At 37.9% G+C, this 15113-nt stretch overlaps 1 protein-coding gene across 2 annotated transcripts in view; it reads left to right on the top strand.

The window, feature by feature from the left end:
• asic2 (acid-sensing (proton-gated) ion channel 2) overlaps nt 1–15113 on the top strand; it is an 865381-nt gene that overhangs the window by 270707 nt on the left and 579561 nt on the right. The gene's annotated exons all lie outside the window — the stretch shown is intronic.

Genomic DNA, 15113 nt, shown 5'->3' with positions numbered 1-15113 from the left:
ATGTGTCCACTGGATGTCGCAATAGCAATTCTGTTAGGCAAGCAAATGGTTTCTACCGAGGCCAAGCAAGAGGTACACAGTAAAGCGTGGCTGTGGTTCTTCCCCCTTGATTAAAATGAAACATGCCGTTTTTACGTCTTCTGCTTCAAACGTGTTATTTGCCACTCAATTGCCCCAAAATGTCTCTGTTTAAAAAAGAGATAAGTGAACACAGAGTGTAACTCAAACCTCTTCAATAGTTTCTACCTCCGTTTGTAGGGTTTGTTGAACTAGCACAGGATTTATACATGGATATGACAAATGAGGTATTTAAGATCTAGAAGAGTTTTTATCTCTCTATTATTTAATCTTTTCAATCCCAGACAGGCTGTGACTTAGTTTGATGGCTTTGTAGATACACTGAGACAAAGTCTACGTTTTTTGTGTTCTTCATTGTGTTTTTGAAACCCAATCTTTTTTTTTTTCGTCGGAATTTTCAACTAACTTGAAGTGTTACTTGTGATTTGTACATTTTCAGAATGTGCTTGTTTTATTTTTTGCCAAAGTAAAACAAAGAAAACAATATGAAATGGTCTTTTTTTTAAGTTATCATGCCGTGATTTTACAAGTCCGGCCCACTTTGGAATGTAGTTAATAATAATAATAATAATAATACATTTTATTTATAAGGCGCCTTTCTGGGCACTCAAGGACATCGTACAAAATCACAACAATAAAATCAAATTGGATAAAAAACAACAAAGAGAAAAGAAAAGATGATTACAATGAATAAGCAGGCAGGAATAGGTGTGTTTTGAGTCTTCATTTGAAGAGGGATATTGAATAAGTTGCAAAGGTCTGGTGGTAAAGCATACTTGCCAACCCTCCCGAGTTTTCCGGGAGACTCCCGAAATTCAGCGCCTCTCCCGAAAACCTCCCGGGACAAATATTCTCCCGAAAATCTCCCGATTTTCAGCCGGAGCTGGAGGCCACGCCCTCTCCAGCTCCATGCGGACCTGAGTGAGGACAGCCTTTTTCAACAGGGTGACAAGAACTAAATCATAGATATAAATTGTATTATTATGTTTATGTTACCTAAAAATAAATATATTTATTAATTAAAAAAAAAAACTAAATAAATGTTTACTATATTTTGCTAAAAACATCAAAATTAATTGTATTTTTATTTGTATTTTTTCTGACTCCTTATTACATCCAGCCATAGAATTATACATTAAAATAAACATATTTGAAATAATTAATTTTAAATTATCATAATAATTCATTTAAAATGACCATATTTAATTATTAAAATAATTGCTTGTTTATCAACAACTTTAGCATTTTATTCATTACATTTGGAAGCTCTCAGAAGTTATGTTATATTCCTTAATATTTATTTATGCAAGTTTGAAGTATCAATTATCTAAACACAGTTTTGTTTGCATATTTTCAGGATGTATATATACCGTATTTTCCGCACTATAAGGCGCACCTAAAAACCACACATTTTCTCAAAAGCTGACAGTGCGCCTTATAACCCGGTGCGCTTTATTACGATTCATTTTCATAAAGTTTCGATCTCGCAACTTCGGTAAACAGCCGCCATCTTTTTTCCCGGTAGAACAGGAAGCGCTTCTTCTTCTACGCAAGCAACCGCCAAGGAAAGCACCCGCCCCCATAGAACAGGAAGCGCTTCTTCTTCTACTGTAAGCAACCACCCGCCCCCGGAAGAAGAAGAAAAAACGCGCGGATATTACCGTACGTTTCATTTCCTGTTTACATCTGTAAAGACCACAAAATGGCTCCTACTAAGCGACAAGGATCCGGTTCATAAAAAGACGCAATCTCTCCATCCGCACACGGATTACTACCGTATTTCACAGCAACTGATATTCCTGTGAACCGCACTGTGGAACGGGAGCACGTACGGTGAATATTCGCACCACAGGGAATGAGAAGTCATCCTTCACTGTGGTTCTAGCTTGCCATGCTAACTTCCACCCATGGTGATATTCAAAAGGAAGACCTTGCCAAAAGAGACCTTTCCAGCCGGCGTCATCATAAAAGCTAACTCGAAGGGATGGATGGATGAAGAAAAGATGAGCGAGTGGTTAAGGGAAGTTTACGCGAAGAGGCCGGGTGGCTTTTTTCACACAGCTCCGAAGGCGAACACACCTTCACTAAGACGGGCAGACAGCGCCGGACGACATACGCCAACATTTGCCAGTGGATCGTAAATGCCTGGGCAGATATTTCGGTCACAACTGTGGTCCGAGCTTTCCGGAAGGCAGGATTCACAGAACTACTGGACAACAACAGCGACACTGACTCCGATGACTTCGACGAGACGGAACCGGCCATTTTGGATCCCACGCTTGCGCAACTTTTCAATTCGGACACCGAAGACGAAGAATTCGAAGGATTTACGAATGAAGAATAACTTCAGAAGGTGAGCGCTATGTTTATTTTGTGTGTTGTGACATTAACGTTCGAGCAACATTATGTTGCTATTGCTCTACACCATTTTGAATTTTACTATGTTTGTGATTGCACATTTGCGTACATTTTGGGACAGAGTTGTTAGAACGCTGGTTTTCAATATATTATTAAAGTTTGACTGAACTATCTGACTGTTTTTTTGACATTCCCTTTAGCGCAGCGTAGGCGCGGCTTATAATCCGGGGCGGCTTATTGGTGGACAAAGTTATGAAATATGTAATTCATTGAAGGTGCGGCTAATAATCCGGTGCGCCTTATAGTGCGGAAAATACGGTATATATATATATATATATATATATATATATAATGTATATGAAATACTTGACTTGGTGAATTCTAGCTGTCAATATACTCCTCCCCTCTTAACCACGCCCTTAACCACGCGCTGCCCCACCCCCGACCACGCCCCCACCCGCCACCTCCCGAAATCGGAGGTCTCAAGGTTGGCAAGTATGTGGTAAAGAGTTCCAAAGATGTGGGGCAGAGCGGCTGAAAGCTCGGGCACCCATGGTGGACAGTTTAAATAAAGGGACAGTGAGATGGATGGATGAAGAGGATCTTAGGGAACGTGAGGGCGTGGCGACATGGATCAGGTCAGAGAGATATGATGGAGAGAGGTTATGGATGGCTTTGAAAGCGAGGAGAATTATTTCCTCCATGTGGCCCATGAGTTTGACACCCATGGGCTAAATGGAACGCCTTAGACGCTACTAGCTTTGGCCTTGTTTGTTCTCGAGGAGATAAACACAACGATCTGTTTACTATCTCTACACTCACAGTCTTAATGGTCTTTGGATGTGCCAGGTGTGTATGCTCAACACATACAGTAGGATAACTTTCAGTTTTGATCTCCGCCAAGGTAAGGCTGCAACATGGACAAAAGCAAATGTGAATTGTGACCATTTTAGAGAAGGCTCCTAACTTTGAACAGCTCGGTCTCGTCTCCAGCGCTCGAATCGCTATTGTTTGTCCTTGCTCTCTTGTATAGAATAGATTGGTAATCTTCAATTCTAGTCACCTCTCCTCATTTAGAAAGGCAAAAAAACTAAACCTTTGAAGACTCTTCCCTGCAAAAGGGAGGGTCCCAATAATATACAAACATGAATTTGTGCAAAGAGACTCAGCCTTGCTCTCTTTCATCTGCGCTCTCTTCAGTTGCCGGGCTTTTTAGTGAGCCGCTATTATTGTAATAACCCTGGAGAGGCGCAGCATTGTGTCAGGACCGAGATTCCATTAGGGCACAGGACACCTTTGTGATCGCTGGGAAGAAGAGTGGTTCGATCATTTCACACCAGCGTTGCAACGTGTATGGTGGCGCTATTCAATGGAATTGTTCTATGGGCCACATTTCCAGAAATTTAATGTCCCTTCTCTAGTATCCATATTTTGAGAACCAGCATCCCTTAAAAATACAGCCCTGTTATGCAAAATACTAGTCTCTACTGCAGTGCTTAAAATGTCAATGCAAGGATGTGTTTGCACTTCAAGCTCCTTTATACCTGGGGTTCTCAACCTTTTTGACCTTGGGGCCCAACTTTTCCACCACAGAGGGGCCTGGGACCGACTCAAATATTAACACTGAAGTAGTAATCTTATCCTTGATTGTAATCATATTTCATGATTATATCCAACTTACTTACAGTTCATAGCCTTGTCAAATAATATGAAAGAAGAGATGTCCGATAATGGCTTTTTTGCCGATATCCGATATTACGATATTGTCCAACTCTTAATTACCGATTCCAATATCAACCGATACCGATATATACAGTCGTGGACTTAACACATTATTATGCCTAATTTTGTTGTGATGCCCCGCTGGATGCATTAAACAAAATAACAAGGTTTTCCAAAATAAATCAACTCAAGTTATGGAAAAAAATGCCAACATGGCACTGCCATATTTATTATTGAAGTCACAAAGTGCATTATTTTTCTTAACATGCCTCAAAACAGCAGCTTGGAATTTGGGACATGCTCTCCCTGAGAGAGCATGAGGAGGTTGAGGTGGGCGGGTTGAGGTGGGGGAGTAGGGGGTTGCGGGGGTGTATATTGTAGCGTCGCGGAAGAATTAGTGCTGCAAGGGGTTCTGGGTATTTGTTCTGTTGTGTTTATGTTGTGTTACGGTGCGGATGTTCTCCCGAAATGGGTTTGTCATTCTTGTTTGGTGTGGGTTCACAGTGTGGCGCATATTTGTAACAGTGTTAAAGTTGTTTATACGGCCACCCTCAATGTGACCTGTATGGCTGTTGACCAAGTATGCCGTAGATATTATGTCACTGGGCCGGCACGCAAAGGCAGTGCCTTTAAGGTTTATTGGCGCTCTGTACTTCTCCCTACGTCCGTGTACACAGCGGTGTTTTAAAAAGTCATAGATTTTACTTTTTGAAACCGATACAGATAATTTGGAAACCGATACCGATAATTTCCGATATTACATTTTAAAGAATTTATCGGACATCCCTAATATTAATACATATGCATATATTAATAAATACTGAGATAGCCACCCCAAACCCCCCCCACCCCCCGCGACAGTGAACGGGACAAGCGGTAGAAAATGGATGGATGAATACAAATACAAATGTGATATACACATAAATAAATAATTTGTACAAATAAAAGCATATTTCTAAATATATTTTTGAGTTTTGAAAATATATACAAACACAATGTATAAATCTAAAAATGTGACATACAAATAAATCAAGAATGTGTATAAATAAACGTGTATTTGTAAATATATTAATATAATATAATCAACATATTAATTGAATATAAATATGCTTGATTTTGTATTTGTATTTGTATTGAATTTGCATATGTGGATCGCTTTTTTGCTTTTTTGTCAGAGATTATTTCTACCACAAACCAGATGCACAAATAAATGTGACCTACACACTCCCCTGAACAACCAGCAGAAGGCACTGCAGCCAGAGCCACACATTGCACTGATAAGAGATCAGTATCTACATCGGGACAAGGTCATTAAACGGCATTGATACACTAAAATAAGCAGCTAGCACGGACTTTCAGATTAACTGGATAAATTAGCATTAGCTAATACAACGCTAACATTATCTAGCTCAGGCCCGTTGTGCGTTCTCTCTGTAAAGACGTGGATTGTTTTTGTACAGAGAACTCTGGACATTTTGCATATAATGCTTTGTGACCCAGACCGCTCTGGCTGCAGTGCCCTCTGCTTGTTGTTCAAGGGAGTGTGTAGGTCACATTTATTTGTGCATCTGGTTTGTGGTAGACATTTTTCATTGACACAAAAGCAAAAAAGTGATCCACATATGCAAACTCAATACAAAATCAAGCATATTTATATTCAAATCTCAAAAATATATTTACAAATACACGTTAATTTATACACATTTTTTATTTATTTGTATGTCACATTTTTATATTTATAAATGTTATTTGTCTATATTTTCAAATCTCAAAAATATATTTACAAATATGTGTTTATTTTTACAAATTATTTATTTGTATATCACATTTGTATTTGTATATTTATTACTTTATGCATATGTATTAATATCATATTGATATATATAGGTTGATGTGAAACAATTCTACTTCCATACGCTCTCCTCAGCCAGGAAAGTAGCTATTGGCTGTCCTGAAAGTCGCTAGAAGTCACTAGATGACGTCATTGCCTCCTTTGCGCAATTTATGGCAATGAACGCAGTACGAGAGATACAAAAGTGAGTTAAAAAATAATGATCTTTTGATTTTTTGTTGGTTTTTTAATCAATGTTGTTCTGCATTGTAATGAGTAACAATTTGCTCAAAAGGATGGAGGGTTGTGATATTCACTAATGAACCAAATCTAATGACTGGCTCTTTCACATGAAGGATGGAATTAGGACGTTGCAGTGATTTATATTAGCTTGACATGCCAGTGAAGAAACATTTACATCTCTCTTTAAAACGAGGCGTAGACAGTGGCAGCTTTGAGACGTGTGGATCTCCTCTGCACCGACATGATGAGCGAGCGAGCGAGATATTCAACTTTTGTCACACACACAAACACACTGGTTATCATTTGGAATGAGGACCAAGTTTTTGTTCATCACTTGTGGGGACCACCCTTTCTACAGGTTGTGGAGGCAGAAAACAAATGAGGTAAAATGGCCACTGCCCAGTTAGCTCATACATGTTTTTAAATCTCTGGATTGATGAAGTAATGTGCTGATCATTCTTACTGGGGACCCTGGGGAAAAAGAGTTAATATGGTTCATGGGGACCAAATTGGAATAATTTTGCATAATTCACACAAATTTGTACGTAACTACTGAGGACCATTATAAAAAATAGCAAATGAAATATGACATGATCCTCAGAATACAGCACTACAGCTGTCCTCTTATAGGAAGTTCCCCCACTCAAATGTACCAGCTACAGCCCGATGAGGGGGCTGCTGTGCAAATGTTTCACACTCAAACTAACCAGTAAACATGTTTTATGGGCCAAAGCTTAAAAATCAGTTAGGCATCTTCAGAATGGATCTGACTATCATTTATAAAGGTTTCCCTTTAGGGGACCTGTTTTTTTGTCCCCATACCGTCAGAGGTCCCCTAAAGGTGGCTGTGTAAACCAGGGGTCCCCAAACTTTTTGACTCTGGGGCCGCATTGGGGTAAAACAATTTGGCTGGGGGCCGCGCTATATATATATATATATATATATATATATATATATATATATATATATATATATATATGTATATGTATATATATGTATGTGTATATATATATATGTATGTATATATATATATATATATATATATATATATATATATATATATATATGTATGTACATATATATGTATATATGTATATATATATATATATATGTACATATATATGTATATATGTATATATATATATATATATATATATATATATATATATATATATGTACATATATATGTATATATATATATATATGTACATATATATGTATATATATATATATATATATGTACATATATATGTATATATATATATATATATGTACATATATATGTATATATGTATATATATATATATGTATATATATATATATGTATATATATATATATATATGTATATATATATATATATGTATATATATATAAGTATATATATATATATATATGTACATATATATATATGTATATATGTATATATATATATATGTATATATATATAATGTATATGTATGTACATATATATATGTATATATGTATGTATATATATAATGTATATGTATGTACATATATATATATATGTATATATATATATGTATGTATATATATATATATATATATATATATATATGTATATATATATGTGTGTGTGTGTATGTGTGTATATTATATGTAAATGTGTGTGTGTGTGTGTGTGTATATATGTATGTATATGTGTATGTATGTGTCTATGTATATATATGTATGTATTCATACATATATATATATATATATATATATATATATATATACAGTATATATATATAAATATATGTATTCATACATATATATTCCTCGCGCACTAATTGACTTAAAGAGCGCACTTGCATATATATATATATATATATATATATATATATATATGTATATGTGTATATATGTGTCTATATGTATATATATATATATATATATATATATATATATATATGTATATGTATGAATACATACATATATATATATATATATATATATATATATATATATATATATATATATATGTATTCATACATATATATTCCTCGCGCACTAATTGACTTAAAGAGCGCCCTTGATGCATGTCACGTTATCGATGGTAAAATGCATTTTTAGACAATTTGATTTGCCTGATTGGCTAGGAGACGGTAGAAAATGGACTATTAGGACAAATTTAAAAAATAATAATAATGCAAAAAAAGGTTAAGGTGGTGTCTCTCCGCCGGACAGACTGGGGAAGGGGTTGGGTGGGTGGAAGGATCAGTGTAACTCAGCCTGTCACCACCACGTCTCCACCTCGTCGCTGCCACCACAGCCTGGGGGGCAATAGACTACAGACTACGGTGAAGTCGGCCGGCTTCGTCGCGTAAAGAAGCCTACAATTTTTTGGTTGTGTTTTCCGCTCCATTTGCTGAATGGCGATATACGATATATATCTCGATATTTTTTCCGTAAAGTAAAAACAAAACAGTCCTAGTTACCTGAGATACTAAGTATGTCGTTATTATGCCACATGCTGACATATGTTCAATTCATCATGCTTAATTTATTACAGCATTTGGGAAGCGTGTAGTTATTTATTATGTAAATTTTATATTTTTATCAACATGTGATAGCAGGGACCCTGCCATTCAAAACTAGGCTGCTGCATTACTAATGATGAATGTAACTATAGCTGAAAAAATTGGACAATAGCAATAGGAGAGACTATTCATCCCTGAACACCATGGAGTTCATGTAGGCTTAATGATGCAGTTACATTATTATAAGAACTATCAGAGACAGAAACTCGTCATTTAATATAATGTCCTGCTTCAACACAGCTCAATCAACACAGAAAAAGGTAAAGTGAAATAACAGACAGACAGGGCTTTGCTGTCCGTAACACACACCGCAAAATGAGCTAACGTTACGCTAAAAGCAAATTAGCCTTCACCTCAAGCCAGGACTGCGAGCGAGCTGAGCTGCCGTTTAGGTTTCTAGAATGTCGACGGGCTCATAGTGATGTTACTAGTAGTTGACTGGGAGGTGTTTATTATAATTTGGGGAGAGTCCGCTGCCTGATGCTTACCTGCTAAACGCTAAGCACTGTCTACATGCGCTCTGAATACGCACTGCTGATTGGCTGTTACCGCTCTCAATACGCACTGCTGATTGACTGTTACCGCTCTGTTTGCAACCAATCAGATGGTTGTGTGGGTGAGACAATGCTGGGTGCTGTGTAGAGTACTGACAGAGGCAGAAGGAAGCGGAGGCGGCTACTTAATATGTTCGTGTGGAAACTCGTTCGGTACACAACCGAACCGAAACCCCCGTACCGAAACGGTTCAATACAAATACACGTACCGTTACACCCCTACCATACGGCATATAATATATCATGTTATGTCAATATATCATACATCACGTTGTATGAAATTGTCTCATGTATCATACATGACATATAGACTATTATACCATACGGCAGTGGTTCTCAACCTTTTTTCAGTGATGTACCCCCTGTGAACATTTTTTTAATTCAAGTACCCCCTAATCAGAGCAAAGCATTTTTGGTTGAAAAAAAGAGATAAAGAAGTAAAATGCAGCACTATGTCATCAGTTTCTGATTTATTAAATTGTATACAAGTGCAAAATATTGCTCATCTTTCTTGAACTATTTGGAAAAAAATATATATAAAAATAACTAAAAACTTGTTGAAAAATAAACAAGTGATTCAATTATAAATAAAGATTTCTACACATAGAAGTAATCATCAACTTAAAGTGCCCTCTTTGGGGATTGTAATAGAGATCCATCTGGATTGATGAACTTAATTCTAAACATTTCTTCACAAAAAAATTAATCTTTAACATTAATATTTATGGAACATGTCCACAAAAAAATCTAGCTGTCAACACTGAATATTGCATTGTTGCATTTCTTTTCAGTTCTTTTGGACAGACATTTTAGTGAGGGTCAAACCATCATGGCATGGGGGAAACTCTGGCTTTATGGTAATGAATGGAATAGCCTACTTGATTTGATGTTCAGTTTATGAACTTACATTCATATTTTGTTGAAGTATTATTCAATAAATATATTTATAAAGGATTGTTGCTATTTTTAGAATATTTAAAAAAAATCTCACGTACCCCTTGGCATACCTTCAAGTACCCCCATTTGAGAACCACTGCCATACGGCATATCATATATCATGTTATGTGACATATGTTATGATACTGTACAGTGAAGATTGACATATAGTTGTTGCAAATGGTGATTAGTCATCAATTTGAAAACTAATATAATTAAACATCTTAATCATTTGGCAGCTGCAGTGGATCTTTCCCACCTCCTACAAACACACAAACGGCACAGATTCCATCCAGCATATTTGAACCCTGAGTGATGGCCATATGCTCAGGGAATTGGCCTCTTTTGTCACTTTTGGTCTTTTATATCATTTTATTTTCCTGTGTACTCAGTCAGGTCAGTCGTACCGTGCCCACTGCACAAATCTCACCTTTTTCATGGCAGGGACTTTGCAGTTTGCCTCTTGTTTTTTCACTGGCGAGTCATAGGATTCAGCTGTGCAAATTAGAGCCTGCAGTGTTTACGGTGGCAGCCTTGCGTACATGTGGGGTTCACAGGAGGGTCGCCAGCAGCTGCAAGACGCAGCACAGGGACAAGTGTATGCCTGCAGGACGCGTTGGTATCATCCTGTGACAACGAGCACCAAAAGCTACTGTCATATGTAGGCCTCTATCTGCATGGCTTGTCAAGGTTTCCTGACAGCTGGAGCCATCGTTTCCAACTTTTGAGTGACTTTTGTCAGACGAAGTATCCAAATCATCTGAAATATTAATCCAAGTGGAGTTGCTTGAGGCAAAAGTTCACAGCTAGCAGCACTCTGCCAGGCGCCGTTTGTATCTTTAGAACCCGTTGTGCCTGAAGGAAAGATTGATGGGGCGGCATGGCTCGGTTGGTAGAGAGATCGTGCCAGCAACTTCAGGGTTCCTGGTTCGATTCCTGCTTACGCCATCCTAGTCACTGCCGTTGTGTCCTTGGGCAAGACACTTTACCCACCTGCTCCCAGTGCCACCCACACTGGTATAAAGGGGAACATTATCACAATTTCAGAATGGTTAAAACCATTAAAAATCAGTTCCCAGTGGCTTATTATATTTTTCGAAGTTTTTTTCAACATTTTACCCATCACGCAATATCCCTAAAAAAAGCTTCAAAGTGCCTGATTTTAACCACCCGTCCATTTTCCTGTGACGTCACATAGTGAAGCCAACACAAACAAACATGGCGGAAAGAACAGCAAACTATAGCGACATTAGCTCGGATTCAGACTCGGATTTCAGCGGCTAAAGCGATTCAACAGATTACGCATGTATTGAAACGGATGGTTGTGGTGTGGAGGCAGGTAGCGAAAACGAAATTGAAGAAGAAACTGAAGCTATTGAGCCATATCGGTTTGAACCGTATGCAAGCGAAACCGACGAAAACGACACGACAGCCAGCGACACGGGAGAAAGCGAGGACGAATTCGGCGATCGCCTTCTAACCAACGATTGGTATGTGTTTGTTTGGCATTAAAGGAAACTAACAACTATGAACTAGGTTTACAGCATATGAAATACATTTGGCAACAACATGCACTTTGAGAGTGCAGACAGCCCAATTTTCATCAATTAATAAATTCTGTAGACATACCCTCATGTCAGCAGGCCAGGGAAGCTAGGGTCGATATTCTTCTCTTGACGGTGTGAGCCAAGACATCCAGGGGGTTTAGCTCGCTCGTCTGCGGGAACAAACTGCCGCCATTGCTTGCCGTGCTACCGAGGTCCTTTGTCCCTGAATTGCTCACACACTCCGGCAGATTCAATGGGGGTCTGGCGGCAGATTTCTTTGACTTTATCGTTGGAAATGCATCTGCTTTGAGTGTCGCAGGATATCCACACATTCTTGCCATCTCTGTCGTAGCATAGCTTTCGTCGGTAAAGTGTGCGGAACAAACGTCCAATTTCTTGCCACTTTGGCATCTTTGGGCCACTGGTGCAACTTGAATCCGTCCCTGTTGGTGTTGTTACACCCTCCGACAACACACCCACGAGGCATGATGTCTCCAAGGTACGGAAAACAGTCGAAAAAACGGAAAATAACAGAGCTGATTCGACTCGGTGTTTGAGAAAATGGCGGATTGCTTCCCGATGTGATGTCATGTGAGCGAATATTAGAAAGGCGTTTAATTCGCCAAAATTCACCCATTTAGAGTTCAGAAATCGGTTAAAAAAATATATGGTCTTTTTTCTGCAATATCAAGGTATATATTGACGCTTACATAGGTCTGGTGATAATGTTCCCCTTTTAACAAAGAACTACATGTCTTTAACTCCTAAAACTGAAATATATTTGTATTTTATATTCATTCTTACTTTACATATTTCAAAAATCAATATCCCCCTTAAATTATAGTTTTCTCCTCTTAACTGAAATAACCTAAGAATTCAAGCTGGAAGGCTGTTATTCTTTACTCGAAACACAATGTCCATTGTTTTTGAAAACACAATATCTAAAAATGTTAACACATTAGAACTTATGAATAATGGATTGGTAGGTTCATAGTAGCATGCTTTGTGTATTATTCTAAAGACCCTTTTTTGAAGTTTAATTATTGGGTCTATGTTTGTTTTATAAACATTTCCTCAAACTTCAACACAATATGTTAGATCTGGAAAAATAAAAGAATAATATAACATATGCAGACATTTCTTATTCAGCATGTGTCTTACTTTATAAATATATTAGAAAGGTGTTTAATTCGCCAAAATTCACTCATTTAGAGTTCGGAAATCGGTTAAAAAAATATATGGTCTTTTTTCTGCAACATCAAGGTATATATTGATGCTTACATGGGTCTGGTGATAATGTTCCCCTTTAAAAGTAACTTAGATATTGGGTTTCACTATGTAAAGCGCTTTGAGTCACTAGAGAAAAGCGCTATATAAATATAAATTCACTTTACTTCATTTCTAATGTTTTCTGGTCGCAGGAAGCTGTCCTCAAAGTTTGCTTTCATTTTTTCAGTGTCCTGAAAACTGTCACTGATGTAGTGTTAAGTGGAGTCTGGCTGAACATGAGAATGTTGGCAAAAAGAATGTTCTCCGTGAAGCAGGCTGTTTCTGATCTTTTCCCTCTCATGTCGTCAAGGCGTTGTGACATTTTGGCTATGTTCACACGGCAGGGTAGGACGTACATTTCGGATATTTTTTTGGATAGATAGATAGTACTTTATTGATTCCTACAGGAGAGTTCCCTCAGGAAAATTAAAATTCCAGCAGCAGTGTACAGAATTGACATCGAATTTAAAAAGTAAATAATGGGGGTATAAATGGAATAAGAATTAAAAATAAAAAGCAACAATGAGAATAAAAATATAACAGTAAAATAAGAGTATAACAAGATAAACTAGGCAGTAGTGACCATGTTATGAAAAAGCATTGCACTGTTATTATTTTGCATCCCCTGTCATCCGAGTACCCACCCTCCCCCCCAGAGAGGAGTTTTACAGTCTAATGGCGTGTGGAACAAAGGAGTTTTTAGTCTATTAGTTCTGTACTTGGGATGAAGCAGTCTAGCACTGAACAGGCTCCTCTGGCTACTGATAACGGTATTTAGAGGGTGACTGGCATCATCCAGGATGCTCACCGTTTTTTCCACAGTCCTCTTCTCTGCCACCGTCACCAGTGAGTCCAGTTTTATTCCGATCCTAGAATCGGCCCGCCTGATCAGTTTCTCCAGTCTGGAGCTGTCCTTCTTAGATGTACTGCCCCCCCCCGCCCCCCAGCACACTACGATGTAGTACAGAACACTGGCAACCACAGACTGGTAGTACATCCACAAGAGTTAAAGGTTCCATATGTAATATTGTGGCCAGAAATGGTACTGCCATCATGGTCAATATTCCGTAGTCCCCTCTCTTCCTCCCTGACTGAGGTTGCCAGATACGCAGCCGAATCCAACTCGATCGACTGGGCTACTCCAAGGAACGTCAAACTTCCACTGCCTCTTACTAGGGGTTAACATAATAGCTGACTAGACAAGCGTTTTGTCAATAACAAATCTCTAACCAACACATTTTACCCAGAAATGTGGCTATTTTCAGGAAGAAGTACATCATGTCTGCGTACAATATCACAACAAATGGCAATCATATGGTTATTGTCAGTACTATCAGAAAACAAAGACTAAAACGAACTACAACCAACTCTAGCAATGGTTATACTGGTGAAAATAAGTACAGCATCCTTAGCAGCCTAATGTACGCCCAAAACTATAGTGGAGACATTTTAGCAAGGTATGCCTATAGGCTACACGAATGAGGAATTATTTTATCATGTGATTTGGCTGTCTCCATACATGTCATGTCTGTGTAATCATGTTTTGTTTTAGTCATGTTTTGTTTAGTTTAGTTATTGGACTCTTTAGTTTGTGGTTGTTCACTCCCTTGTTTTGTTTCCATAGCAACCCATTAGTTTTCACCTGTCACGCCACGCACCTGTTTCACGTTTTGAGTCACGCACCTGTTTTCGTTAAACATGTCTGTGTTATTTAAGCTTTTCTTTTTCTGTTGGTCAGCCTGGCGACATCGCATTTATGCTCTGCACACTCTTTATCCTCTCAAGCCATGTTCACAGTCCCATGCCACAGTAAGTGTTTTGTTCCATGTTCTTAGTTAACTGCCTTTGTGCTATAGTCTTTTTGGTTTCATAGTTTGTTCTCCGCCATTGTGCGCGCCTTTAGTTTGTTCTTTTTGTTATAGTAAAAATAAAATATGTACTCACATTCCCGTCCCAAGGACCAAGTCATGACAATACATTTCACATTGCCATGATGACAGCCGTGCTAATGTGGGAACTCATTTCCTCAGCATA

Source organism: Nerophis lumbriciformis, linkage group LG24, assembly GCF_033978685.3.
Source record: "Nerophis lumbriciformis linkage group LG24, RoL_Nlum_v2.1, whole genome shotgun sequence".
In the NCBI taxonomy this organism is placed as follows: domain Eukaryota; kingdom Metazoa; phylum Chordata; class Actinopteri; order Syngnathiformes; family Syngnathidae; genus Nerophis; species Nerophis lumbriciformis.
The sequence above is the reverse complement of the archived record's forward strand: the minus strand, read 5'-3'. Positions and strand labels throughout refer to the sequence as shown.